The sequence below is a fragment of the Lissotriton vulgaris genome, chromosome 4_1, assembly GCF_964263255.1.
Source record: "Lissotriton vulgaris chromosome 4_1, aLisVul1.2, whole genome shotgun sequence".
Lineage (NCBI taxonomy): Eukaryota > Metazoa > Chordata > Amphibia > Caudata > Salamandridae > Lissotriton > Lissotriton vulgaris.
The window spans coordinates 581,867,605-581,895,428 of record NC_141691.1 but is presented as its reverse complement, the minus strand read 5'-3'; the positions used below and the strand labels follow the sequence as shown (position 1 = coordinate 581,895,428).

General features: G+C 44.8%; 1 protein-coding gene and 1 pseudogene across 1 annotated transcript in view; both read left to right on the top strand.

Moving 5' to 3' along the window:
* The window catches only part of KBTBD2 (kelch repeat and BTB domain containing 2), a 155,956-nt gene that overhangs the window by 10,146 nt on the left and 117,986 nt on the right, over positions 1 to 27,824 (top strand). The window lies entirely within an intron of this gene.
* LOC147722289 (cyclin-A1-like) lies at positions 558 to 26,335 on the top strand (annotated as a pseudogene).

Here is a 27,824-nt window from a genome sequence, read left to right as displayed (position 1 = left end):
GCCCATCAATACTTGATCACGGCACCGAGTTTTTGTAGAGCTCGCTGTGGAGGTTGGTTCTACAGTGTTCAAGTGGCTCGGGTTTGGAATAGCATGCCTATATTGCTAAGACAGACCACAACCCTTTTGGAGTTTAGAAAGCAGATTACAACCTGGTTGTTCCAGCAATTACCTTAAATTATTGGTTCTCTTTTGGTATTTTGCAGTTTTGCTTTCAAGTCTCTTCTGTCATAGCGTCAATATGCACTGTGAGGGTTATACCCCTTTTCAATACTGGTTTTATATACGAGTGATCCCCGTTTCACGTAATTGTGTAATTCAACAGACCAATTAAATATTGACTTGGTATTGCCATACCTTCCATTTCCAATTGCTTCATCACAATATTGGGTCTTTTCTTATGGGCCTTGTCTGGGTATTATCATACCATTTATTTCCATTTTCTAATTCTATTTTAAAGATGCATTGATATTTTTGTCACACTGCTTTCACAGCCAGTTTCTATAGTGGCTATGCATTTTGGTGCATAAGGCTTAACAGAAGAAACTGACGTTCACATGTCGGAGGGGATTTATACGACTTCACCACTGGAGTCAACGTCCCCACAAAGTCATAAGCTGCCGTCCTCTGGCACCTGTGGAGAATTCAGAAGGTAAGTAATCTGCGGCTAGACTATGTCGCTACCAGATAATAACTTACCGAAGGCAAATCACTTGTTCTTCCAGTTTATTAGTGTATATTTTCGTACAGATTAAATAATTTTGCACCTTGCAGTGAGAACGCCTATGATAATTGCACTTACGAACTCTGAGTAGGTAGCATTTTGTAATTTGGCTGGTGGAATAGGACAGATTTTTGCACAATAAATATTGCAGGTATATAATGCAGGCACTGGCAAAAGCAGATGGGTATATTGTGCTAACATCTGCAAATTGAATTTCAATGTGCATATATTTGCTTGGGGTGTCATTATAGCCACTTGTGTTGGCTTTGCCAATGTTTGTACAGTGTGTGTGTGTATATATGTCTTAGTAACAAAAAAAGGAGTATCACCACCGATAATCATAGATTCTGAATGGGATGTGTATTTGAGAAGAGGAACATTTTTCCTTTTGTAAAAAAACCCTCACTCGCCAGCTTAGTGGTGACATGCTTCATCATTGGGGTCCACCCTGATGACGTGCCATCAGGGTGTGCTGCAACACCTCAACTACAGTATAGCTGGTTGTTGAGTGATAAGTGCAGAAAATATAAATTGTCCTGGTATGACTTGGGAGAAAAAACTTTATTCGCAAGCTACTGGACAATGCTAAACAAGGGTGTTGAGATACTTAGTGGGTGATTATGACCATGAGTATCTATGTGAGTGGTCTACATGTTTCAACCTATGTGTGGTAGTTTCCAGGTTTTCATCAGGACCGAGGTGCAAGAAAATGGACGGTCTACACCCTCTAATGTGTATCCAATTCTAGATTCTTGGTACCAGAATTGCAAAAATCTGCAATTGCTATTTGCTCAAACCTAACTAGGCGAGAAAAAAAGACTCCTGATCGGTGTCCTTAAGACATCGTAGGGCAGAGGGAAGGACTATCTCAGCAATGAACGTATTAGTTTCGCTGAGCTCAAAATGGCAGATTACCTATGTTTCCTCCTGCTCTCCCGCTACGATATATATATCGTCATGTGATCAAGGCTGAGGGACGGCCGAAACGCGACTAGATCTGGTGGCGAAATAAACTAAGCACAACTTTGGTCTGCGCTCGTTCTTTCAAGAAGGAATTGTGCAACGAGGTGTGTGTGTGTATAAATATATATATATATATATGTGTGATTATGATTCTAATTTCTGGGGAGATCTAGTAGAGGCAAGCATTAGGAAGGATGCTAAGAGGTTCTGGGACCTACTAAGAGTTAGGGAAAAGCCCACTGACCAGCAGCTAACTTGCAATATTCCTGGGGACGTATGGTTTAACCACTTTTTGAAATTGTACTCCGCTCCTCCAGGTGCATCTCAGTTAGCTTGCCCATCTTTGGGTTCATTGCCTAATCCTATAACTGACCTCCCGTGTTATGATAGTCTATTTACCAGCCTGGAAGTAGAGAGAGCAATTCGATGTATTGTCTCGAACAAAGCGTCAGGTCCCGACGGAATCCCAGGAGACCTAATTAAGAATTACCCGCCTTCTTGGAGTAGACTAATTGCCTCCCTTTTGAACGAGGTATTGTTGGCTGGGGTTTTTCCTGACTCATGGAGGGGCGCTGAAGTCGTACCTATTTTTAAAAAAGGCTCTAGGGACGACCCAGCGAACTATCGACCAATTAGTTTATTGGACTCCTCCCAAAAGGTAGCAGGAAAGGTGGTACTGGGCAGGATCATCCAGTGGGCCGATGAAAATCGGATCCTGTCAGATCTTCAAGCGGGCTTCAGAACAGGAACAGGCACAATCGAGCAGACGTTCCGCCTTCTAATGATCTATTGGAAAGTGGTGGTGCTGGGAGGGGGCAGTTTGTACTTAGTCTTTATTGACTTGCGGACTGCCTTCGACCTAGTACCACGCGCACTCTTATGGAACGTCCTCGATGGGTTAGGCCTCCCTCCTTATTTGCTGTCGTTGCTTGTAAAATTTCATGACAGGAATTTTGCCCAAATTAGATGGGGTGCACAGGGAGAGAAAACACCTCGTATCCCCGTGGACAGGGGCGTCCGCCAAGGGTGTGTTTGTGCCCCCCCTCTGTTTTCTCTTTACATTAACGGAGTGGTGGAGCACCTTCTCCAGCAACCATCAGATGCACCCACCCTGGCTGGAAGGAAAATCCCAACGCTCCTGTTCGCGGACGATACCCTCCTAATCTCGAAATCACCAATGGGCATCCGATCGTTGCTTTCCAGCTTCAAGGCCTTCTGTGATGGAAGGGGCTTGGCTATAAACATAGGTAAAACTAAGTTTCTAGTCCTTAACCCGCCCAAAAAGACTTTTTCCACCGGCCCTAGATTCTGTCCCACTTGATCGCGTCAAAGAATTTGACTACCTGGGTATACGTATCAGTGACACCATGAGCTGGAAGGCACACCACCAAAAAGTGTTTCTGACTCACAAAAGGGTGGCAGGTTTCTTGCTCAAGGAACAGCGAGCCTCATTACTAAAACCAATTGGGGCCCCCCTAGATATTTATAGGGCAAGGGTTGTGAGCGCGGCACTATACGGTGCCGAACTGTGGGGCACTCACAGAGTTGATACTCTGGCTCATCTTGAGAACAACTTCCACAAAGACCTTAAGGGCTTGCCCCACAGCACACCAACAATCCCACTGCTACTAGACGCAGGTACCCGGGCAATATGCGATCAAGCGAGATTACGCCCACTTCTCCTATGGTCCAGAATCTGGAATGTGCAAGAACTTAGCAGTTATGCAGAAGCCTTAAACGACATTATGTCCCTACCGGGCTTGCATAACATCATCTGGCTTAGGGAGGTCAAAAAGCTGCTTCATAAATTAGGACTAGGAGAGGCTTGGGCCAACAAATCTGCACCTCCGAAACAAAAGCTAAAGAAGGCTTATTGGGCATGGGTAGACTATGAGAGGGTTCGAAGTACAAATCATTGCAAATCTGTAGCCCTGTTTCTGTTAGTCAAAGAGACCCCGTATAGGGAACCTTATCTAGACACTATTCAGAGCTCATGGGACAGATCATTGTACATCAAGTTTAGGGTGGGGGTGCTTCCACTGTGTGAGTTCACTTCCACCTGGAAACCGCCCGCTCAAACCGTACCTTACTGCCCCTTCTGTGATCTAAGGGTAGAGTCCGTGTCCCACGTGTTGTTTGAGTGTAGTGTCTATGCAGGCCCGAGACGTAGGTGGTTGAAGCCCCTTTGCAGGTGTTTAGGAACTCGTTCTCATTCAGAAGCCCTACGAATTCTACGTACAGATGCTAGACCCCTCTTTTCCACTTGCATGGCAAAATTCTTGGGCTGGGCATGGCGTTTAAGAACTGCAAAAAAACTACTAATCCAGTGAATGAGCCCCCCTGCCCAATATGCTGTTCGTATATAAAAATGTTTTAACGTTGATGATTGTTGATAAAATTGTTTTTAAAGATGTAAGAAATGCTTTTATGATATGTTTTTATCGAATAAAGCTATTACTACTACTAAAAAAAATATATATATATATATATATATATATATATATATATATATATATATATATATATATATATATATATATATATATATATATATACACATACACGTACACAATCTAGGCATGGCTGCGGAGAACAAAAAAATAAAATGTAACTACTGCATGAAATAAGGAGTCCTTGCATTTTTTGATTCGTGGACTCAGAGGATCGTAAAAGAAAAGGAGTGCTGGATATATATCTACATATCCCAAGAAGTTGACAGTCCACTGACAGTCGCTTGGCGGCACCAAATCGGGGAATAAAAAAACAAAGGGGAGGGGAGATTTTCTTATTACATTAGATTACTTTTATTTATAATTTGCAGTGCCAATAAGGATATATACGTGTGTGTGTGTGTGTGTACATTTTCTTTTGGGTTAGGGCCAGGCAGTAAATTGCTGGAAAAAAAGGCATGTGTGTCATTTCATATGAGTTTGATAGGTCATAACGCAGCTGCATTGGGGGAAAAATCAGTGCTGCTCAGCATTGGCAACGCCAATTATGTTTGAGGTTTGGCCGACATACAGCTGTAGCTGTTGTCGAAACACCTATTGTGTACAATAGCGGCGGGTCAGCTCTTTGCTCATCCTTAGTTCGCTTTCATGTCAATCTCATTTGCTGTCCTGCTTATTAAATGGATTGCCTTCCACTTTGTTCTTTCCTTGGCCCATAGCTTCTTGATCATCCTTCTAAATAGATGACTGGTAATCCTCCACTACTTGCTTTCAGAGAACTACTTTTTTATCATTTGCTTTCAACACTGCATGGGAGTAAATGTGTTAACTTATCTATTCCTGTTGCTTCCTGCCTTCTCAGTGTTGCTCCAAGTTGCTCAGCGGTGTTGCTTCTCTGCACCTCCCCAGACTAGCTTTCTCTCTTTTAAAAAAAATGTTTTGGAGGGCATGGCTGCTGCAATATGCCTCTCTGCTGCTTCTTTCACTAAAGATGACACCCGCCGTCATGAAGCAAAGTAAAAGATAAAAAATCGTGCTGCTGCAGCATCATAACACATACATGTGTATGCATGGTGATGCATGCACATAGATCACACTGGGATACACTTTGCAGTATAGAAAAAGTTGGGACACTGAATGGGCCTTTATTTTCTTCTTAATAATTTTAATGATGATGTTGAACCGTGGTAATCAGCACTTGCAAAGCCAAAGGGTTGGCTAATGCCTTTCAAAGACCATGCTCAAAAGACCATCCTGCAGTCATAATGTTCAAGCTTTTTATGGCTTCAATAGGACAATAATGGATGCCCTATGCATTAATTGGTGCTATATTAGATTACTGCTGTATTAATGCCGGACTGTGTGGTGCCATTTGTTTTTATCAATATTTAATATTATTCCTGGTTTCCTTTTCAGGGTAGTTTTTAAATTCTCTTTTGTTTCTACCATTTCTGCTTGAAGATTGTCATTCTTTAATGTTCTCCTGTGTACAAAAATAGTTTGTAAATGATTATCCTGCACCTCCATCAGTTTTGTGATGTTGTGTCCTAGGAGGGATATATTTTTTTTGTTTTAAACATGCTTGGTTCTTATTTGGTCGAGCCTAGCGCATGCGCTGCTCTATGGGAGGCTTAATGTAATCAGTATAAACTTTTCAGTGTGGCTCAGATTCGCCCCCCGCATTTGGTTGGCTGTTTCCTGTGTCATTGTGTTTTTGTAGCCTGCCAATGGCTAAACACGGGCACATGTCCCTCCTTTTAGACAAATGTTCACTCCCACAGCCTACGCCTTGCGGGAGCGAGCAGAGCGCCAGCTGCGTTCTGGGAGCGAGCAGTGGCGCGCAGGGTGCCATCTGTTGTGGATGAAGTTACTTTGATGTCGCTTTCACTTTCGCGGCAGCGCATGTTTATCTTTACCATGGCTCCGGCTGCCACACTTGATGTTGTAAATCACCTCCTCCTTTTCACATGCCATCCCCCACCACCTTCCGCGTCTCCACCTCTTTCATTTCTCAGCTTGTAAACTGCCCGGGCACAGAGAATAGGTGTCTGCCAATCCGGTACAGGCAGCGAATTGTTCTTTAGAGTTTTCCACCTAACACAATGGTGTATTGTTTTGTGCTACGGTGTGCAATGACTTTTCACATTCCCTGCTCTTTATTGAGAAAGAGCGCTCTTTAGAGAGGGTCTCTAAATATCCTTTGTGCAACAACATCAAGTGTTGCATGGCTAAACACTTATAAGGTCCCAAAGGCGAGACCTATTGGCTATGCAAATGCTTGTTTGGAAATGCTGTGTACTAAAACGACATGACACTACTAACCTGGTGTACTTTCCCACAACCTTGTATGCTAGCCATCGGAATCTTCGTTGTGTTTGTGATTAGCTACCCTTTACAAAGGGCGGCGCCATTGTCCCCACGAGCCTCCAACAGTTGAATAGCAATGAAGGTAGCGAGTGACAGAGGCCCTGGGTGGAGTTGTAACAGCAGACTCATCTTTCCTCCCCATTACTCTCCTGCTCACTGGGTCTCTCCTAACTGTCGGCCATCTTATTCTTTGGCGCATTGGGCGCACTTTTCTTGGCTCTAGCTCGTGGGCGGCTGTTGCAGTGGTAGAGCGGTGCCTAGTAGGTCTCACCCGTCATGGCGCTCACTGGAATCCTCTTGTTGAAAAGAGATGTGCTCTGGCCCAACAATGGATGCTGCTGTGTGGTTTTGCACGAGGTTCATTTTCCTCTTTGCATCTGATTGCATTATCTTTCGTTGCCGAGCTGCAACCTTGAAGAAAAAAAGGACCACCGCCCAGGCAACCTGCATAATATATTTTTGTCCCCATCAGCTCCGTTTTTACTGTATCTGCAAACTGATTCCAACTCAAATTTAACAACATATAAATGGAACTTGCTGTCGCAAAAATGCCCAGAATTCTGGATGAGTCGAGTTGAGGAAGAATACGTTTAAATGGTGAACGTCGGGTCTCAAGAAAGATCACCCAGGCTTAGAATAACTCTGCTCAGCCAGCCTTCCCCATATGGCGTCACATACACACTTGCCCTGTATCTCCTGATCACTTTGATTCATGCCATGATGTATTTGTCAAATGCAGAAGATATTAACTACTATGGTTTAAACAGCTGGAGCACAAGGGCATAAATCCCTTCAGTAACCAATAATGAATAGAAATGGAGTATTGCGATGCTAGTGAAAATAAAATCTGCTTCTCTACACCATTATTCATATGACAGTACAGTTCAAGAATAGCTTTAATCGATTTCAATTATAAATCACAAAAGTACAGGTAAATGTACAGTTAAAAAACAGAAATACATAATCATCATACACATTAAAATTAATTTAGAACCAGGCAATACGGAAGTACAATATTATAAAAGATTTGGTCAATTCATTGATAGTCTGTCTAATTATGCTTTTTAAAAACATGGACACTAAGCACATAGTCATTTCATCTTCCAGCATTTGCATTCTCAGGAGAGCCAGTCTGCATTGTCTCAGACCCCACTTTCTCAACAAAAATATTAAATATTTTTCCTCAGGCAAGGTATAGAATTTGCAGAACAAAATACAATGTAACAGCGACTGTAGAGATGTGTCATCGCAAGGGCACAGGATCAGGTTTTTAGACCAAGAATTGGCCTCGGGGAACGTGAGTAGTCTAAAGAAACTAGCCCGCCCCCCCCCCCCCCCCCCCCCTCCTGAAGCGAGTCAATAACATATGATAGTAACTGCTTTGGATGGAAATCTGGTATTGCTGAATGCCCTGTCAATGTAGAATCAATTGATTCTCCAAGACAGATCTACCCTCTAGCAGCCAGCGTTTGTTCTCCAAAAAAAGGAGACCAGTTTCTTTCAGCTTTGTTCTCGATATTGTCGCTAAACAGGTCGGGAATCGAAATATTCAGGATGTCCGATATCTCTCAAGAAGCTCTTTATGTATGTTATCCAATCAATTCTAAGACCCCCCCCCCCCCCCCCCTAGAGTTTCAGACAATCCATGATTATATCTCTATTGAGTACGGTCTCATCAGAAGTCCATACCTTGTGCCATAATAGTATAGGACTAACTTTAATGAGGTCTGAGATGTAAACTATACCTAATTCTTTATGGCATACATATGTAGAAGTAGACCCTAGGAACTGCTAACAAGTATCGGAGGAATGCGGTCTCACAAAGTTGGATTTCGTGAGTATCCGCTATCCCCCAAATTCCTGCACCGTATGTTACAGTGGACACACATTTGGATTTGTATATCTCCACCAAAACTTGCAAAGGTCGACCCCCTAATTTGTTAGCGAAGTTTCTCACTGCTCCAATGGTACGCAAGAAGGCTAATTTCCTTGTATAAGCTGCTGACGACCATGTCCCCTTATTATCAAAATTTATGCCAAGGTAAGAGAATGTATTAGTTGTATCAATCTTTGTATTTGATAGGAACATTTTACACACAGGGTTTTTCTTGGTAGTACAACACATGCTAAAAGTCTTGCTAATATTGATTTTTAATCCTTTGGTACTCCTATAATTTGAAAAGGTGGTGAGCGATCTCTGTAGACCCACTTGAGTCCTGGCCATGATTACCGCGTCATCTGCGTATAGTAAAATGGGGACTGGGAGGTCTCCAATTTGGGGGTAGTCCTGTCTATCTTGAATAAGATAGGATGCCACACTTTATATATAAGTTTAATAAAAACGGTGCAAGTATGCATTCCTTGCCTGACTCCTTTGTTTATGCGAAATTTGGTGGTACACTCACCATTACTCCCAAACCGTACCTTCGCACCTGCCTCCCGATATAATTCTTTAATAAAATTCAACAGGTTTACATCAATACCTAGTTGCAGTAGTGTAGATCATAACATTTCGTGATTCAAGCAGTCAAAGGCCGAGCTCAGATCAATGAATGTTAAATATAATTTATCCCTTTTTGTCGCCATATATTTGCCTATTATCATTGCTAAATTTAGTCCTTGTTCCGTGGTACCTAATCCTGCTCTAAAACCATATTGAAATTTTGAGAGAATACCTGTGTCTTCTGCCCATATCTGTAATCTGTTTAATACTACCCATCCCGCAACCTTCATCAGGGAGTCCAGCAATTAAATTGGCCTGTAACATTTAGGATCATTACAATCTCCTTTCTTGAAGATTGGAACCACAATGGCCTCTTGCCATGTAGGGAGAAACCCAGTTTCGTTACAACTATTTAAAACATTAGTCAAAAGTGGTGCCCAGAACTTAGCATTGGATTTGTATATGTCTACAGGAACCCCGTCCGGCCACATGTTAATTATTTATTATAGGTGAAAGTTTAGTATCTACTGCATTATAGATTTCGTGTTACATAAAATCACTGTATATCAGTGCTTTAGATGGGCAGGTACTGAGTACCTGCACTTCTTTATTTTGCGAGGGAGCGTATCTGCACTTCTCAGCAGAGTTGCAATGCTTTTAATTGGACTGTATCAGCACTTATCAGACTCAAGAAAGTACACTTGTATAGGGGGTCATTTTGAGCACTGCTGTGCATAGCAATACGACTGGTCCTGTAAGTTTAAAGATTAACCCATTTTGTTCTTGTTCTGATGTTTATTGCATATGCACACGAAAATCTGCATTGCACAAACCACATAAATAAATATGCCAAGAGTAATGTGTTAATTTTACAATGCTGTTATTACCCAATCGAATGGTACTTATTTTATGACCTCAGAAAGATTAAAAAGGCTGAGTTGTGGGAGCCAGCATTTGAAATTTTGACATGCTGGTCACAATAGATAACATCAGTGAATGGTTAACTTACTAAACAATGATGAATTTACATATTGCTTATCATCCACTTGTTATTTCTTTCTGCCTGTCATTTTTTTTAACTTTGCATTCTGCTTCTTATTTTACGGAAATGCATTTCAATATCCTTAAAATCCTTTGCAGGCAAACTGGTACAGCAGTGTAGTAGGAGCTGTAATAAGCATGCTGTTTTTCATGTTAAGTGTCATATTTTTCTGTTCTGTGTAGAAGTATCAGACCACAGTGACCCTTCTAGTTCACTTTAAATCAAAGAAAAACAATGACCCAGGCCTGAGAAATTATCGCCTACATAGACTCTCAATACCACATAAATACTATCCACATAATTCCTCTTCACACCATGCCACATAATTCCACTACACAAATCCAGTCCACATCACACAGTTCCACCCCACACAATTCCACAACTAACAATTACAATCCAACCCACATAATTCCATTACACATCACGTACATACACTCCATAACACATGGGTAAAAGACATTGTCATTTACAACGCCAATAGCTCCAACTCGAGGAAACGCGAGACCTTTTGCATTTCCAATGCTTGTTCTTTCTTTCTGTGTTTCTGGATTGCTGCTTTCCTCCAGGTCTTGTAATTTCTTGATCACTTTTGTAAGGAGCTGTGGTTTCTGCTGTAGATCAATTTAGCAGTGGTTTTACTCCTGAACTGTTCCATGTTGGCCTGCTCCTTTCTGGAGCTGTAACTTTCAGAAGTGGACACAAATTCACCTGGTAATGCATTACCTGAGATGTTCACACTCTAATTACACCTAGTTATTCGGTTCAGTCTAAAGTTTCCGATGCACTGTATTATACATTTTGTTTTTCCTTTGGCCCATTCACATTCTTTAGAGCAGCGATCTCTAACATTTTCCACAGTAAAAGCTACTTTAATTCAATAAGAATCATTCAGACCTGCTAACACAAATTACAGTAGTACAATAGTGACCACTTCAAACACGATCCCATTAGTGGCCTTTGCATGGAGAATTACTGGTAGTGACCACCTCGGGGCATCTGGCAAGGTTGTCCACAATGTCAAAAAAGCTTTCAGTTTAAATTTTGAATTGCTCTACATGTCATTTTAGTCTTATATATGTAATGCTTGTGAGAAGTTGGCCTGGCATATGCTGTCCACTATTCTAGCGGGCACTTTGCACTAGTCCAAACAACCCTTATTGATAGGTTTAAAGACAACCTTTATAGAAAGCTATCCTAGTGGTAGCTGTGTAGAGCAGCCTTCAGGCTAAGTCTTGAAGGAATGTAAAGCAGCTTGTTTTACCAGTCTATAATCTCATGAGTGATCAAATGAAAGGAGAACCACACCAGGTATGTATATATGTATATGTATATATATATATATATATATGTGTGTGTGTGTGTGTGTGTGTACAAAACGTGTGAACAAGGCACTTTTGTGCTGAAACGCGTAGCGTTACTTTGGGAATAAATGCTCACTAGCTGTACCTTTTCCGAGTGCGTGTGTTGCTTACTACGGTAAAACTTTGAGAACTATTGAAATTACTCGGTGGCGGGGTTTGCCGAGATTTACACGCCACCTGACTACGGGAACCGGATCCCAGAAACTAACCCTCTTGCTGCATTTTAAAGAGAGAACACAAACCTTTGAGCCAGGTAAACTACAAAAGTAATGCACCAATCACTACACCCAATACACCATTTAAAAGGGGAGATGTGGCAGAAGGACATAGGCTATAGATATGTACACCATATACATTAAAAAAGCAAAAACGCCAAAAGTGGTAAAGTAGTCCCTTGGGGGCGTGGTCGTGGGCGTCTCAAACAACAAATGCGGGCGTTTACAGGGCCGTGCCAAGTGCAAATATCAAACCTAGGCCAAGCGACTTCACAACACACTTGCATATGCACACAGAGCGGAAATGCGCTTTCAATGAATTTCTAACAAACCTTTGCAAATCCCAACACATACAGCGGAAATGCGCTTTCAATTAATTTAAATTCACACATACAGCGCGGTAACACCAATATACAAAAACAGCAGAGGTGCGCGCTATAAGAAATGCACACATTCGTTGCAGTTACCCAGACAACATTGACTCCTTAGCATTAAAAACCGGGCGGGCCTTCCATCGACGAGGAGTGTCAACTGACGCCACACAGGGGGCAGGATTAATCGCATACTACACCAATCACAACGCACTAAAGAAACACACACGACTTCGGTTTACCAAAAAAAAAGTCTTTAACCATTGGCCATTGACCAACAACGTCACAGGGGGTTAACGCGAACAAAAAAAGCCGACATTTCTTAACGGAGAAACGCACCCGACTGCGCATTCACAAGACTTTCCTCACATCTTGCGGACAAGATAAAATGCTTACAATAAGACATACGAATAACAAAAGTACCACAACTGCCCATAATCACTCGAGCACTGCCAGGACTTCACCACACAATTGACAAAACGAAAGGGAAACTTCTTTGAAGGGATACAAAAACGAACACACTGAAAGAGTCTTCGAAAGAAAAAAAACATTAAACAGGTGACACAACACTTTCCTCACATCTTGCGGACAACATAAAACGCGGAAAACAATACATACGAATCAAAAAAATAATACAAGTGGGCCAAATCAGTTGAACAGGGCCAGGACTTGCACAGACAACTCTTCTGCGGGGCGGGCGGGGGCCCTGAAGCAGCCTTTTGCTCCCGGACAACGTCGGGACGGGCTGCTAGTGGGTGTGTGTGTGTGTGTATATGTGTATATATATATATATATATATATATATATATATATATATATATATATATATATATATTCTAAACACACCCCTCTAGTCTCTTTATGAGGCTAGAGGCAAAAGTACAATACAATTAATTAGCGCACACAGTATACGTTTTCACCTAGGGGCCTCACAAACCATATCCTAATAAAGTGGTACAAGAACCACGAGGAGCATAGAAACAAGGCCTAGAGCCTGTAGAACCGCTGGGGCAACCAGGAACCACCCAAGGTAGGGACGCAGGAGACCTGCTGTGGACGCTTGCAATGTCTAAACACAGCCGCTAATCGCCATTGACTTCTATGTAGAAAGTTGTGGTTAGATTTTTAAAGATTAAGGAGAGTGGACTAGGAACAAACCCCTCCAGTACTGAACACTTCGAGAGTCAAGACCCACAGGAGCACCGAAGTACTCATGTTAGCTCACCCAGGGAAGCCGGGTGCATAGGTCTTCTTTCCATGTCGGGCTTCCTATGGAGAGCTGCAAAGAAGTGCTGCAGGCGACCAGATGAAGAGTGTCCGGATGGATCCAAGGGTGGTTCGGGGATCTGAATAACCTGAAAGCAGAGGGGACAGAGTCTGGCCCACATTCCAGTGACCAGGGAGGCAACAAGGAGATGCCAGTCGATGTCTGGTGATTTCAGGTGATGTGACTCTTCAGCCACAAGGACCAGGAGGCGTCGACTGCAACCAGGAGCTGGATTCGGCTTGTCCCACGTCAGATGTCGAGTGCTGCAGCATCTGTATCCAGATGGACCCAAAAAGCCTTGGCAACAGCAACCCACGTTGAATGTAAAGATGGACTTTGGTGCAGACCAGCAAGGTCTGAGGGACTCACCCGTTGGAGGGGAGTCAGGGCACATCTGGACCAACGAGGAAAGCCCTCTTCTTGGTGGTAAAGAAGTTGACAGGCTCTGACACTACTCCGCCTCCCCCGATCCTCTATGAGATTCAATGTGATAAAATTGCTGACTTATTCATCGAGGAGGTTGAACTTATTTATGGTACTTTGGGTTCCTCTTCCCTCCCAGTCAGATCCATGCTGACTTTTGACCCTACTCACGAAAGTGAGCTTGATTCCGTAGCCAAATTATGTACCTGGCTACCATTTGATGATGTCTTTTTATGACTGTCTGTTAAGCATTAAATCGGGCTCTCCACGTGACCCTTTGCCAACTAAAATATTGCGTCAACTCCTTCCTGACTTTAACGTCCTAAAAGAGCTTCTTAATTCCTCACTGAGAGATGCCTTTGTCCCGCTTGAGTGGAAACACGCAATGGTTATTCCACTCTTAAAAAAGGTTGGAGCTGACCCGTTTGATACTGTCAAATTTTAGGCCAATCTCTTTACTCCCCGTGCTCTCTAAGATCCTGGAAAGACATGTCAACAATCAATTAACTCCTCATGTGGAGAGATTTGGTTTCCTGCATCCATCCCAATCGGGCTTATGGGCTAACCACTCCACACAAACGACTCTTCTTGGAGTCACTAAGAGATTGCGTCATTGCATGGACCGTGGAGAGACAACAGCACTCGTATTACTTGATTTGAGTGCCACATTCAATACAGTCGCATTTTATTCTTCTTGCCTCTCTCCTGTCCTTGGGAGTGGGAAGGTCCCGCCTGGCTGCCTCCTTCCTTAGTGGCCGCACCTTTCAGGTCTTTTCCTCTAAAGCCTCTTCTAAAATCTGTTGTTCAGCGTACGAAGTGCCCCAGGGGCTATTTTGAGTCCCTTACTCCTTTAATATCCGTATTAGAACCCTGGCCACAATCGTGGAGAATGTTGGTCTTTCTCTATTTTCATACGCTGACGACACACAAATCATCTTTTCTCTTTCCGCCACCGAAGATGATAACATCTTAGCCCTCAAACAGGGATTGTATAAATTCTCAGAATGGATGCGTAACAACTTTTCAAGACCGAGGTTGTCATCCTGGGCAAACTCAAGGACCTATGGGGCCCCCCAACACTGGTCCCAAGAAATGGGATTTGGAATTCCTTGCCTACTTCATTGAAAACTGAAACCAAATATTTCAACTTTTGAAAGGGCCTCAAGACATGGCTTTTTCTACAATAAGCTGCATTTTGTTATCTTTTCACCCTTTTAGACTACCCATGGCGCCGGGAAACCCTGTATGGGTAGCTGTGTGCCTTAAAAGTTAAATAAAATAAATACATAAAACCAAAGAGATTCCTTCATGGGGACCCACCAGTCGACGGACCAGGGATCGCGAAGTGGCCTGTAGCAGAAAGGCAGGAAGCGGGCCTACAGAACACTTGTGGAGTGTAGGCCCACAAACTTCGGTGCAAAAGGTGCTCAGGGCTTGGACTACAAGTAGCCCAATGCACAACTTCGGGAAAGCTCTGGAACTCGATGCACTAGCAAATGTGCTGGATGTCCAGGAGTTCCAGTCCTACGTCTCTCTTGATGGCTACAGGTCTCCGCTTTGCTGGGGACTTATTTAGGCAATGGAGATGTCTGGAAGTCTGTGTCCTGTGTTGCAGATTCTTCGGGATCCGGCGGGAGCCTCGAAAATGCAGACTGGCAAGATGCTTCTTTGGCGCCTGTTTGAACAGGGGAGTCACTCCTTGACCCCAAGGGAGATTTCTTCAGTCTTCTTGTCGAAATAGAATGTCGAAGGTCCAAGATATATGTTGCAGAGTTTCGTCCAGGGTAGTCTAAAGTCCTAGGGACTGGGTTCCTATACTTATACTAAGTTTAGGGGATGGACGAACTCCAAGGTCCCACCTATGGGAGGAGCTGGGGAGGGGATGGTTACACCCCTTCCCCTTTGTCCAGTTTCCCGCCAGAGCTGGGGCTGAGTGCCCCAGCAACCGGTTTGAACTGGGAAATGCAGAGGGACACCTTGTGTGCCCCAGGCACTGTCTGTAAAGCATTCACTGAATGCACCCACAGTGACCCAAAACACTAAAGCCTATTTGGGGAGGTGGTTACACCTCCCTGGACAGGAAACCTATTGTCCAGGCCACCCCTGCTGGATTTTCGCCCAGCAGCAGGAGGTCAGACTCGTGTCTGTGGCAGCAGCATCCATTTTCTCTTGCTGGGGCTCTGTTTAACTTTTACCGGTTAGATCAGTGTGTACATGTCTTCTACCTCTAGAAGGGTGGAATGGTACCCCCGCCGCCAGGACTGGCGGGGGGTAGTATTCCAAAGTGTTTGACACCAAAAACGACATGATTTGATCCAGCCATTCCAAAGTTGGCATTAACCAGGAGGTTATAATGCACTTAAGAGTATATGGTATGGCTGTTTCACAGAATGGCTATAAGGAAGGGATTCCGAAAGCTGCTGAGGGGCTCAGCTCTTGCTCTCACACAAAACCAAGCACTCTGCCTCCAGGATTGTCAAGGCCTGCCATAGGAGTGACTTATAGGTTTATATGTGTCTGTTTTAAAAGGTAGATATAGGTATACTATATCTAAGTAAGGGATGCAAGCACCACCTTACCCAGGCTGCAGTAGCAGACCTGTGGTGTCATTTTGGAAGGCTGCCCAGGGGTGGCATAATATATGCTTCAGCCCCTGGTAGGCCTCTGGGGTACCTATGCCTAGGGACTCACAAAGGTAACCCAGTAACCAATTTGGAGTGTACCTAATGTACATGCAATCAGTTTAGAGAGGGAAACAGGCTGGGACCCTGGATAGCAGGATCCCAGCCAAAACCCATCGAAACTCCAGGGAAAAAGTGGGGGTAACTATGCAGTCGGATTCCACCTTCCTACAATGAATGAATGAATGAATGGCGATTTATACAAGCGCTACTTTGCCCAAAGGCGTCAAGGCGCAAAAGATGGAATAAAATAGCCAGGTACTGAGATGAAAAGGAGATGAGAAAAGGCCGAAGAGTAGGCTTCAGTGAAGAGCAGGGTTTTGAGGCCCTTTCTGAAGAGTAGCAGGGAATCCTGGACCCTGAGTTCCAGGGGGAGCTCATTCCAAAGTCTGGGAGCTAGTGTGGAGAATGCCTTACCACCCCATCTCGCCTTGGCAACTCGGGGAATAGACAACAGGTACTGACCGGAGGAGCGTAGTGCCCTGCCTGGGGTATAGGATGACACTAAAGTCCTGATGCCCTCAGCGCCAGCACCGTGAAGAGCCTTGTGGGTGATGGTCAGAATCTTAAATTTTATTCTGGCATACACCGGGAGCCAGTGAAGGTTTCTCCTGATCCTGGTCCCGGAGGAACGTCTGGGGGCGTTGACAACGAATCTTGCTACCACGTTCTGGATAACCTGCAGGCGATGGAGTAGTTTAGCGCTCATGCCAAGGTAAAGAGCATTGCAGTAATCCAGTCGCGAGGATAGAAGGGCAACTGCTACCTGTTTCCGGGCATCAGGGGAGAGGTACAGAGTGAGTTTTCTTAGGATTCTTAGGACCCCACAGCAGGTTGCGACAGTTCTACTTACTTGCTTATCAAAAGCGAGTGAGGTGTCAAAAATGACTCCCAGGTTACGGGCAGAAAGGGAAGGCTGGGGACAGGATCCAAGAGTCTGGGGCCACCAATCATCTGACCAGATCTCCTTTTTTTCCCCCGAAGATCAGGATCTCCGTTTTCTCCCCGTTCAATTTAAGAAAATTCGAGGCCATCCAGCCTGCCACAGCTTCCATACAGTTTCGGAAATTTAGAGCCGTGGTCTCAACAGAGTGGGACAAGGAGACCATAATCTGGGTGTCGTCGGCATATGAGAGTACTTGCAGTCCAAAAGATCTTACCAGTCTTGCAAGTGGGGCCACGTAGATATTGAACAATGTAGGGCTCAAAGCAGAGCCCTGTGGTACCCCACATTGCAAAGGCATGGCATTGGAAAGGAAGTCACCCAGTTTGACCCTTTGCTCCCGATGGTTAAGAAAAGAAGTGAGGAGGCTGAGAGCCAGCCCCTTCACTCCCGTCTCACTGAGGCGGGCGGCCAGAATGGTGGGAGACAGGGTGTCAAATGCTGCCGTAAGGTCGAGTAGGATCAGAAGAGTGGTCTGACCACTATCGACCTTGGCGCGAACATTATTGACCACCACTGTAAGGGCTGACTCTGTACTATGTGCCTTTCGAAAGCCATGCTGAGATGGATCAAGCAGGCAGGTGTTATCTAGAAAGGCACTAAGGTGGTGGTTTAAATGAGCCTCCAACATCTTAGCTGGAGCGGGAAGAAGAGAAATGGGGCGAAAATTCTTCAGAATCCCAGGATCCAAGGAGGCCTTTTTTAAAAGGGGCTTAACGATGGCAGTCTTCCAAGGGGCTGGGAATTCACCACTGGAGATGGCTCTATTCATAACTTCCAGCAAAGGGGGAAGTAGGGTATCCCTGCAATTTTTAAGGATTTTAAGGGGACAGGGATCCAGAGGGGAGCCAGACTTGGTTGCGTCTAGTAATTTGTCCAGTGTCTCAGTCGAGAGAAGAGGGAAGTTGGTCAAAATATCTTTGGAGGCTGAGGGCTGATCTAAGGAGGGATAGGGGACATGGGTAAGATTATGACTCTGGAGAGCAGTGTAAATATCCGAGATTTTAGTGTGGAAAAAAGTGGCAATCTGATCGCAGAGTTCGCACAATGCCCCTGGACCGAACAAAGACCCATCAGAAAAAAGACCCCAACCAACATGATTTGGCATTTTAACCCGTTAACCGCGGCGGTAATTCCGCCGCGGTGCAGGTGTTTCCGTGCGCGGGTGGGGCCGCGTCGGCCATTGGCCGACGGCAGCACTGGGAAGGTAGTGCTGCCGTCGGCCCATGGCCGACGGCAGCAAGGAAAGGGTTAATATTGGCTGTGTGTATTATATTTTTGTTGTTGCATACATTAGCTTATCAGTTCTGAGAATAACCTCATATTACTTTTAAATAAATATTTTTCCATTATGGAAACATTTAATTTAACCAAACAAAAGCTGTTAATTTACTAGGTTTGGATAAACATAAGGTGAGCTAAGAGTAGCCCCTGAGCCTACTAGTTGAAGAACCCTTATTTAAGGACTTCTTAGATATCATAATCCTTTAACCTGCTTAGTTGCCATAAAGCCAGAACTGCTATCAGCTTCTTTGTGCCTCTGGATTTCTGTGCCATACATTTCTATAAGCTGCGTTGAACCTAAGCAGTTTGACTTTTTGCTATTTACTGTTTGTCTAGGATTGTCAGACTGCTTTTGACCGCTTGTGCTCCGCTGTGCAGCGGAGGAGTGCAGTGTTGAATGTCCAGAGTTGTGCTAGATCCATATATCCAGTTCAGGCTTTCAAACTTGCTCTCAAGTAGCACAGGTTACTAAAGGCCGAAGCAGCAATAAAGCGAATGCTGCTAGAATATTGCTGCTTTCTTCGGTCTGTGATTGGCGCGGTACTTCTCTTACAAGCCCTGCAGTGCCTGCTGTGATTCTGAAGAGCACGGCTTTCGGGAGCTGGTGGTGTACTCCTTGAAGGCCATTCCTGGCCTTAGAAGTTACTCGATGTGTTGAAGCGCCCCAGTTCATAAAAGGGTTGTGGCATTGAAGTGGTTTGCTTTTGCTGCTCCTCTTTCGTTGATTAGTTCTTTGTAAAGCAAACAGATGGCGAATGTGTACTGGAATTCTTGCGCAACCTGTAAAGAAGACAACAGACAACTCAAAATTGCTACATAAGACCTGTGGTCATTAATGATTGGTCGTGACAGACTGGTGTCCTGCTGAAATTATTGCTGGCAATACAAGCGCCCCTCTCTTTAGTCATGAAACGTATTGGACTAAAAATGATGCCTTTTGATCGCACAATTTCATGCAGTCACAAGTTCAACATATTTGCTATTCAGGAAACCTGGTTTACTGGACCAGTTAGGCTTTGCTTTCTTGATTTTAAGCATTGTCAGTCCGATACAGAGAGGGCGACTGGAACTGGATTATTAATTGACATGTCAGCCTCTCTGACCATGTATGGTAGGCAAGTTATTTTTAACATCTCGGTGCTCCTAGCAGTTCGGAATACTGCTTCTTTCTCTTCAGTTCCGAAAAACAAAACCGTACAGGTGGAGAACGCATAGTATTCATAGAGTAGAATTGCCATTAAGACTTTTGCATCTTGAGTTATTTTGAGCAGCAGCTTCAGTGCCAATGTGCAGGCTCCATTTATAATCTACTGATTGAGAAATATAAAGAGGAGTGCATTGCACCCTTGCCATTATTTTGAAATCCAAAATTTGATTTTAGTGACCATGTTGCATGCTTTGCACAGTTGGCAATGTGCTGGGGTGAGAGTTCTTTGCCATTAAGGTATATGTTCATTAAGTGCAGTTGCCTTGAGTCTGTGTCTGATTTCTGTATACCTGATTATCTGAAGAGGGACCAGTATGTCCACTGCGCATAAGTTCTCTATAAATTAATAAAAATGCACATGGGGTTAAGTAATACGTCTCAGAACATTTGTTATTGCCACGGATAAGGTAGGAGCCTGGAAACATCTTATAATATTACCTAGTCATGTGTTCTATGCAGCAAGCTCAAGGATTCTCCTTGGTGTGATATTGCAACATATAGCTAGAATTATATGTCCCCTCTGATGATAACACTGAGAATGTGTGCAGGATTCTGAGGTTAGTTCGTGTCAGTTGAAGAGCAGTGATTTGGAAAAATAACGAACATTCCTACTCAATATCTGTGATGTAATATGGTATCAGGATGTTCTAGTTTGTGGATGAGGTCCAGAGGAACAGAGAGCCTGTTGTCATATAAGTCATGAATCTTGGGCTGACAAAAAAAACCAGTGGATTATCTGCATTGCTACGCATAAAGAAAGAAAGGTGATCGTTGTCAGTAAAGTGACAGTGGCGCACACTCTTATTAAAGGAGCGCTCGAAAAGGAGATGAAGGGTAATTCCTTCAATTTAAAATGTATACTCTGCAAACGGGAGATCACGATAACTCTGAGGCAGTGGCCATCTTTTGGTCCGGCATTTTAGCAGTTCCCCACAGAATTCAATGGGAGTAGCTATTTTGAAACCAGGCAAATGGATATAGCTCATGTAATTAAGCCATTTTGAAGCCAGACTCTTGGCCATTGTTTAACAATTCAAATTGATAAAGAAAACCTATAATTAAAATATTATACATATATACTCACGCACAAGTTGGTAAAAAAGGGAAGTAATTAAAATGTTACAAGGAAATGAAACTACATCAACATAAATGACTAAAATTGATAAAATACATTTAATGGAAGAGGAAACAAGAATTTACAATGCAATGGTCTCGGCATTATTAAAGGTAGAGCTATTGGCATTGCTCATGACATTTTTTTTTATTTTTTTAAAATCATAAATAAATGGCATTGTCATTTACATTGCCAATAGCTTAATCGTTAAATAAATGGCATTGTCATTTACAATGCTAATAGCTCAATCGCTTGCAAAAGCATAACCTATTGCATTTACACCCACAGAGCCAAACACACAAAGCCACCCACACACACATACAGAGCCACCCACACAGAGCCACCCAGAGTCATTCACATAGAGCTACCCACACACACAGAGCCACCTACACAGTCACCCTCACACAGACAGAGCCACCCACACATAGAGCCACCTACAAAAAAAGCTATCCACACAGAGCGCCACTCAGAGCGCCACTCAGAGCGCCACTCAGAGCGCCACTCAGAGCGCCACTCAGAGCGCCACTCACAGAGCGCCACTCACAGAGCGCCACCCCTCCCCACCCCCACACACACAGAGGCCCACCCCCACACACAGAGGCCCACCCCCACACACACAGAGCCACCTCCACACACACACACACACACACACACACACACACACACACACACACACACAGAACCACCCCCACACACACACACAGAGCCCACCCCCACACACACAGAGCCACCTCCACACACACACAGAGCCACCCACACACACAGCCACCCCCCCACACACAAAGCCACCCCCCACACACACACACAGAGCCACCCCACCCCCACACACACACACAGAGAGCCACCCCTCCCCACCCACACACACACACACACACACACACACACACAGAGCCCCACCCCCCCACACACAGAGCCACCTCCACACACACACAGAGCCACCCCCCACACACACACAGAGCCCCCCCCCTCCCCACACACACACACACAGCCACCCCCACACACACACACACACAGCCACCCCCCACACACACACAGCCACCCCCCACACACACACACACACACAAAGCCACCCCCCCCCACACACACACACAGAGCCACCCCACCCCACACACACACACACACAGAGCCACCCCACCACACACACACACGCACACGCACACACACACACACACACACACACACACACACACACACACACACACACACACAGTCTCACCTATAACTGAGTTTGCTTCTTGGAAAGCGGGGAAGAGGCGACCCTTTGATACCGACTCCAGCAGATGGTGTCCGTAAGGGGCAGATCCCACATTCCTTTCCTTGCACTCACACTTCTAACTGCTCCTAAATGTCTGTGGAGGGCATGCCTGGTGGAGGGATGTAGAGGGAAAATGTTGCCTTCCTGGTGGCATTGGCACCTTTCTGAAATGGATTCCTAGTGGTTCCCAGACACTTAACAGCTGCTGACCTATTCACATGTCTACAGTCTGCAAATATGCGCTCCCTCCTTGCTGAGACAGAAACTGCAACATTTGGGGACAGACACTGTTGCTGAGGGACTGGTGCCAGCGTAGGGAGACAGACAGACTCTTACTGGTGTAAGGATGGACATGGTGTTGGGGCAGACCTCAATGGTGAGGATGGGCACTGGTGCTGCGAGGCATACACAAGTGTAGGTGGCAACGGATGTATGGGGATGGACATGTATGGGGATAGTACTGGTATGAGGGACAGATACTGGTGTTAGGGCAGATATTGGGGGAGCGGTAGACACTAAGCAGCAGACACTGGTGAAGGGGAACAGACACAAACAGACACTTGTGTAGGTGACGACAGATGTACAGGGAGGAAGGGGAACACTGGTGAAGGGGAGCAGACAGTGGTGAAGGGGAACAGACGCTGGTGAAGGGGAACAGACGCTGGTGAAGGGGAACAGACGCTGGTGAAGGGGAACAGACGCTGGTGAAGGGGAACAGACGCTGGTGAAGGGGAACAGACGCTGGTGAAGGGGAACAGACGCTGGTGAAGGGGAACAGACGCTGGTGAAGGGGAACAGACGGTGTTGCTGAGGGACTGGTACTAGTGTATGGGAACAGGCAGACACCTGTGTGAGGACAGACACTGGTGTTGGGGCTGACATCAGCGGTGAGGGTGGACACTGGTGGCAGGAGACAGAAATGAGTGTAGGTGGCAACAGATGTCCGGGGAGGGACATGCATAGGGATAGACACTGGTATGAGGGACAGATATTGGGGGAGGGGTGGACACTAAGCAACAAACGCTGGTGAGGAGGAACAGACTGGTGAATGGGGTCCTGTACTGTTTAAGAAAGAGATGAGCTGTGGGACAGGTGTGGGAGCGAGTGAGATAAGGGAGATGAGACAGGCGACAGGGCTCCCCGGCATACTGAGGGGGTGGGAGACCGTGAGGAGGAGACAGAGTGAGACATGAAGAGGGGAGGGTGCGCAGGAGAGAGAAGGGAAAGGAGATTGAAGAGAAAAGAGGGAAGGCCAGGAAAGAGTGGAAAGACCGAGGAGGGAGAAAGAGAAAGAGAGAGAGAGAAAGAGAGACAGACAGAAAAAGAAATAAAGCGTCAGCCATACGGATTTAACATGACTTAATATTTTGTCAGCGTATTGCCCACTGGAAAGCAGCCTCACTTCAGCCTTCTCATAGAAAGCCACCCACACAGAGAGCCACCCACACAGAGAGCCACCCACACAGAGAGCCACCCAAATAGACTGAAAAACATAGCCTGGTAATTGCGAGCATACATACATGCAGGCAGCACACAGAATGAGAAACTCAAGCATATATACAGTCAGGTAAACACACAGCCACACTAACTAACAGGCACCATGTCGACTAACAAGCACAAACTAGTAATCACAAGCATACATACACTAATGCAACACATACTGACAAGCCCAGACTGACAAACACGAGCATACATACACTCCGGCAAACAGAGCCGAACCAACAAACAGGCAACAGATAGACTGACTAATACAGCCTAGTAAACGTGAGCACACATACAGTCAGGCTACACACAAACTGGCAAACACAGACTGGCAAACACAACCATGCATACACACTGCCAGATTAACAAACAGACCACATACAAACTGCCAAACAGATACAAAGACTGGCAAACACAAGCATACACACTTACACACTCAGGCAAACACACAGCCATACCAACAAAAAAGACAACACGCAGACTGAGAAACAGACACTGATAAATACAAGTATACATATCAGGCAAGCAAACTACCACAGGAACACACCAATGGACGGATTAACACATGGACTGGAAAACACAGAGACAGATGCACAAACAGAAGTACATAGTTACACACAGTCACACACACTCACCAACTGGCGGGTAGACAGAAAAACATGCAGAGATTGACTATCACTGTTATACAAACGCAGAGAGTGCCCACAAGAGACACATTACATTAACAAACGTATAAGCGCACAAGTGCACTCAAGCCCATTAGCAAAAGACCCTCTTCACCCACAGAGAAACTTGCACAGTCTTAAAACACAGACCCATAGACACACAAGCACTTAGAAACACTGTCTGATGGGCCGATAGTTACACACAGACTGACAAGCATGGACATAGACTTATAAACAAAGAAAACGACACCCTCATAAGCACACGTCTAGGTGTACTGACTTAACAGCTTCACAGCCTGAACCGATGCACATAAACACGCACAAATTGACACCCAAACTAACATATAAGAGCATGCAGTTCAGAAGTACTTACCCACAGTAGTACCACAGAATAAGGCATAAGCACACAGATGCACAGATACAAACAGGCTCAAACATGCCCACACAAGCACATGTACACATTTAGGCACACAGAAGCACACATGTAAATTTATAGAAACCAAAACTCACAAGTACACATATATGCATAGACACACAACACGTGCCCCACTATACCACCCAGACACGTACAGACACTTGTAGAAGTGCTCATTTGACCATTATTAATCAACACGCAGGCAGAAAGTACACACCCACAACACTCATAGTGAAACATAGACCGAAATATATATATATATCTATATCTATATATCTATCCACACACACTACTACACAAACACATAGACACAAATATTAACATACTTACACACAGGAACACAGTCACATATGAATGTTCTTCTATGCAAGCACAGACAAGCCAGCAAGGTAACCCAAAATTAAATGTTCGCCAAGATCAATACAAAACAGAATTACAGGTATACACACAAAGGTACACGCAAATGTAATCAAAAACACACACGCATACAAAATCACTGTTGCACAACATACACAGAAGCAGGTAACAGTGACACAAACATACACAAACCTAGCTGGACAAGCAGTCGCGTGGCGTTGCAGACCCAAAGATGCATACACAGGCACACACAGAAACACACATGTGTCGGACAATTAAGTCGCAGGCTGGTCGCAGGAACGTAAAATCCCAGGTTTTCATCCCCCACTGCGTAGCCCGTACGTTAGTGCCCGCGAACCCTGTACTACAACAGGGTCAGGAATGTGCATTTTTGCATAGCTAGTACGCGGCGTCGGCGCTCAGCTGTGACCAATGCTCCTTGTTTTATCGACCCTGGATGCTGACCGGACCATCACTGCCTGTCTGCCCGCACAACAGCCGTACGGAACTGCAGCACCGCACCAGCTAATCTTATACCCCAACAATGCGTTGTTACTTCCTCCAGTGTGTTCTTCAGGACTACCTCCTATGGCCAGGACAACTCCCAGCTGTTCATTGCCATAATGAAGGAGAACGTACCTCAGCCGGCCCTGCTTCCCCAGCGTATTCACCACAGAGCCGTGCTGGGGGTGCTGACTGAGAACGACCAGCACAGACGCTCATTTTTCCAGGGTGCTCCTACAGTTGCCTTTTTACCAGGGGCTGAGAATGCAGTCCCTCTCCCTGGGAAGAACATTCCTACATGTGTGCCCACCAAACAGGGTTTCTCCATCTTTGTGGATGAGCCAAGAGATGCAAAGGACCAATGTCGCTTCCAGGTTGAAAATGTGGATCCCTCTAAACCACCTCTGGATCTGAATGCTGTGAAAAATGACTTTGGTTCTTGATCTCAGTACAGGGTCTCCTATGATGGTAGACACGTCTTTCCAGTCCCAAGTGGTAGATGATTCTGACGAATTAACAGAAGATCAGTCTGAATCTGGTACTGAGTTATTGGTTTCTGAAGAGTACTTCGAAGATATTCATCAATACCTTTGTGAGGCAGAGATGAGGCATCGTCCGAAAGCCTTCTACATGCGAAAGTAGCCAGATATCACAAAAGGGATGCGCTCCATCTTGATTGACTGGCTTGTTTGTTGAAGTTGGCGAAGAGTATAAACTCCTCGCGGGGGGGGGGGGGGGGCGCGTGCTGGGGTACTCGCACGGGGGGATAAAAAATACATTTAAAACAAGAAAACCTACCTGACTGTCCGCTCCAGAGCAGAGGAAGCAGCTCTAGTTTTCGGCAGGAGCCGATAGCCTCTGAATCAGCACAGCTTGTGTGCAAGGAAGCGGCAGGAGCAATTTGCTTCTCCTTGCATCGCGTGTGGGCGGAAAAGACTGCAGCTAGGCTCCGAGGCTCTGGGCGGGAGCCCCATCCGCCGTTTGTGCCGGAGCATGTGCGTTGCATCACCGTACTCTGCGCCGGCTGGGCAACAATGGCGGCCACAAAGTTTACGAAATTTTCGAATTCGGGGGCGTGTTTTGCTGTCCTGAGTGACGGACGACGTCACAAGCTAAAGAACAGCAAAACTTACGCCCCCGAATCCGAAAAAGATGGGGCTTGTTTGAAGTGACTCACTTCTCTTCCAATGGCTGGCCTCTGTTTAGGAAGCCAGCCAATGGAAGCGAACGGAGCTGAGAGGCGGGCCTAAACTGCCCTACTATACAACATAAGATCTCCGGACGGAAGCTGCTTCGCAGCTTATAGGTCCCTCGACCTAAAAAGGGTTTCTATCGCATTAATTTGCAGACAATGCCATTTGACATGACAGAACAACAAACTGTTGCACCTAAGTGGGAAAGATGAAAAAGGTGTGAACATTTTTTCTTTAAAAGCCACATGCAAAAACATTTGGTTGAGTAAGCAAGGGACTTACTACTCAATCTAGTAGGTGCTGAAGTAGACGACCTAATTGTGACTTTCTCTGAACAGGAGACAAGTCTATATAGCGATAGAGGCCTCATAAAATGTCTCAATGAAAAATTTGACCAGCATAGAAACATAGATTTCAAAAGATACAATTCAATATGGCGTGTCAAGATGAGGAAGAATCTATGAATGATTATGTTATAGATTTAAGAAAACTTGTAACGTTTTGTGAATTTGAAAGGATTATGAGAAAGCGATAAGGTTACGAATAATTGAACTTTTTAACTCCACAGAGTTAAGAAAAATATTAAGAAAGATATAAGATTTACCAAAAATTCTAAAAATGGCTCAAATGGATACGAGCAAAGACCAATACGGCTAATGTTGAGCAAGGGAGAATTAAAATAATAGAGCACGTAAGAGAGGTGTCAAAGAACTTTGTAAGTGAGACAGGAAAATTTGAGAGTGAGAAGACAGGAAAGAAACAATGTTACAAATGTTGATTGCAAATTCCACATGAGTAAACTTATCATTACAGTGTCAGGGCAACCGTGGCAGAAATGCAGATATTTCAATTGTTTTGCAAGTGTGTGTAATGCAAAATCAGAAAGCTTGGAAAAAGGAAATGTTAGAGACTGGAAGAAGCAAGGGAACAGTAGATATGTAAGATAAATGGGAAATCACAAACAGTACTCCAAACAGGATGTGATTACGGAGGAAAATCAGATGGAATGGATGCATGATGCTGAAGTGCATGAAAACGTAGAGGTTGGTCAAATTTGTCTGATACAAGGGACCATATTAAACATTTCCAGTTGACACA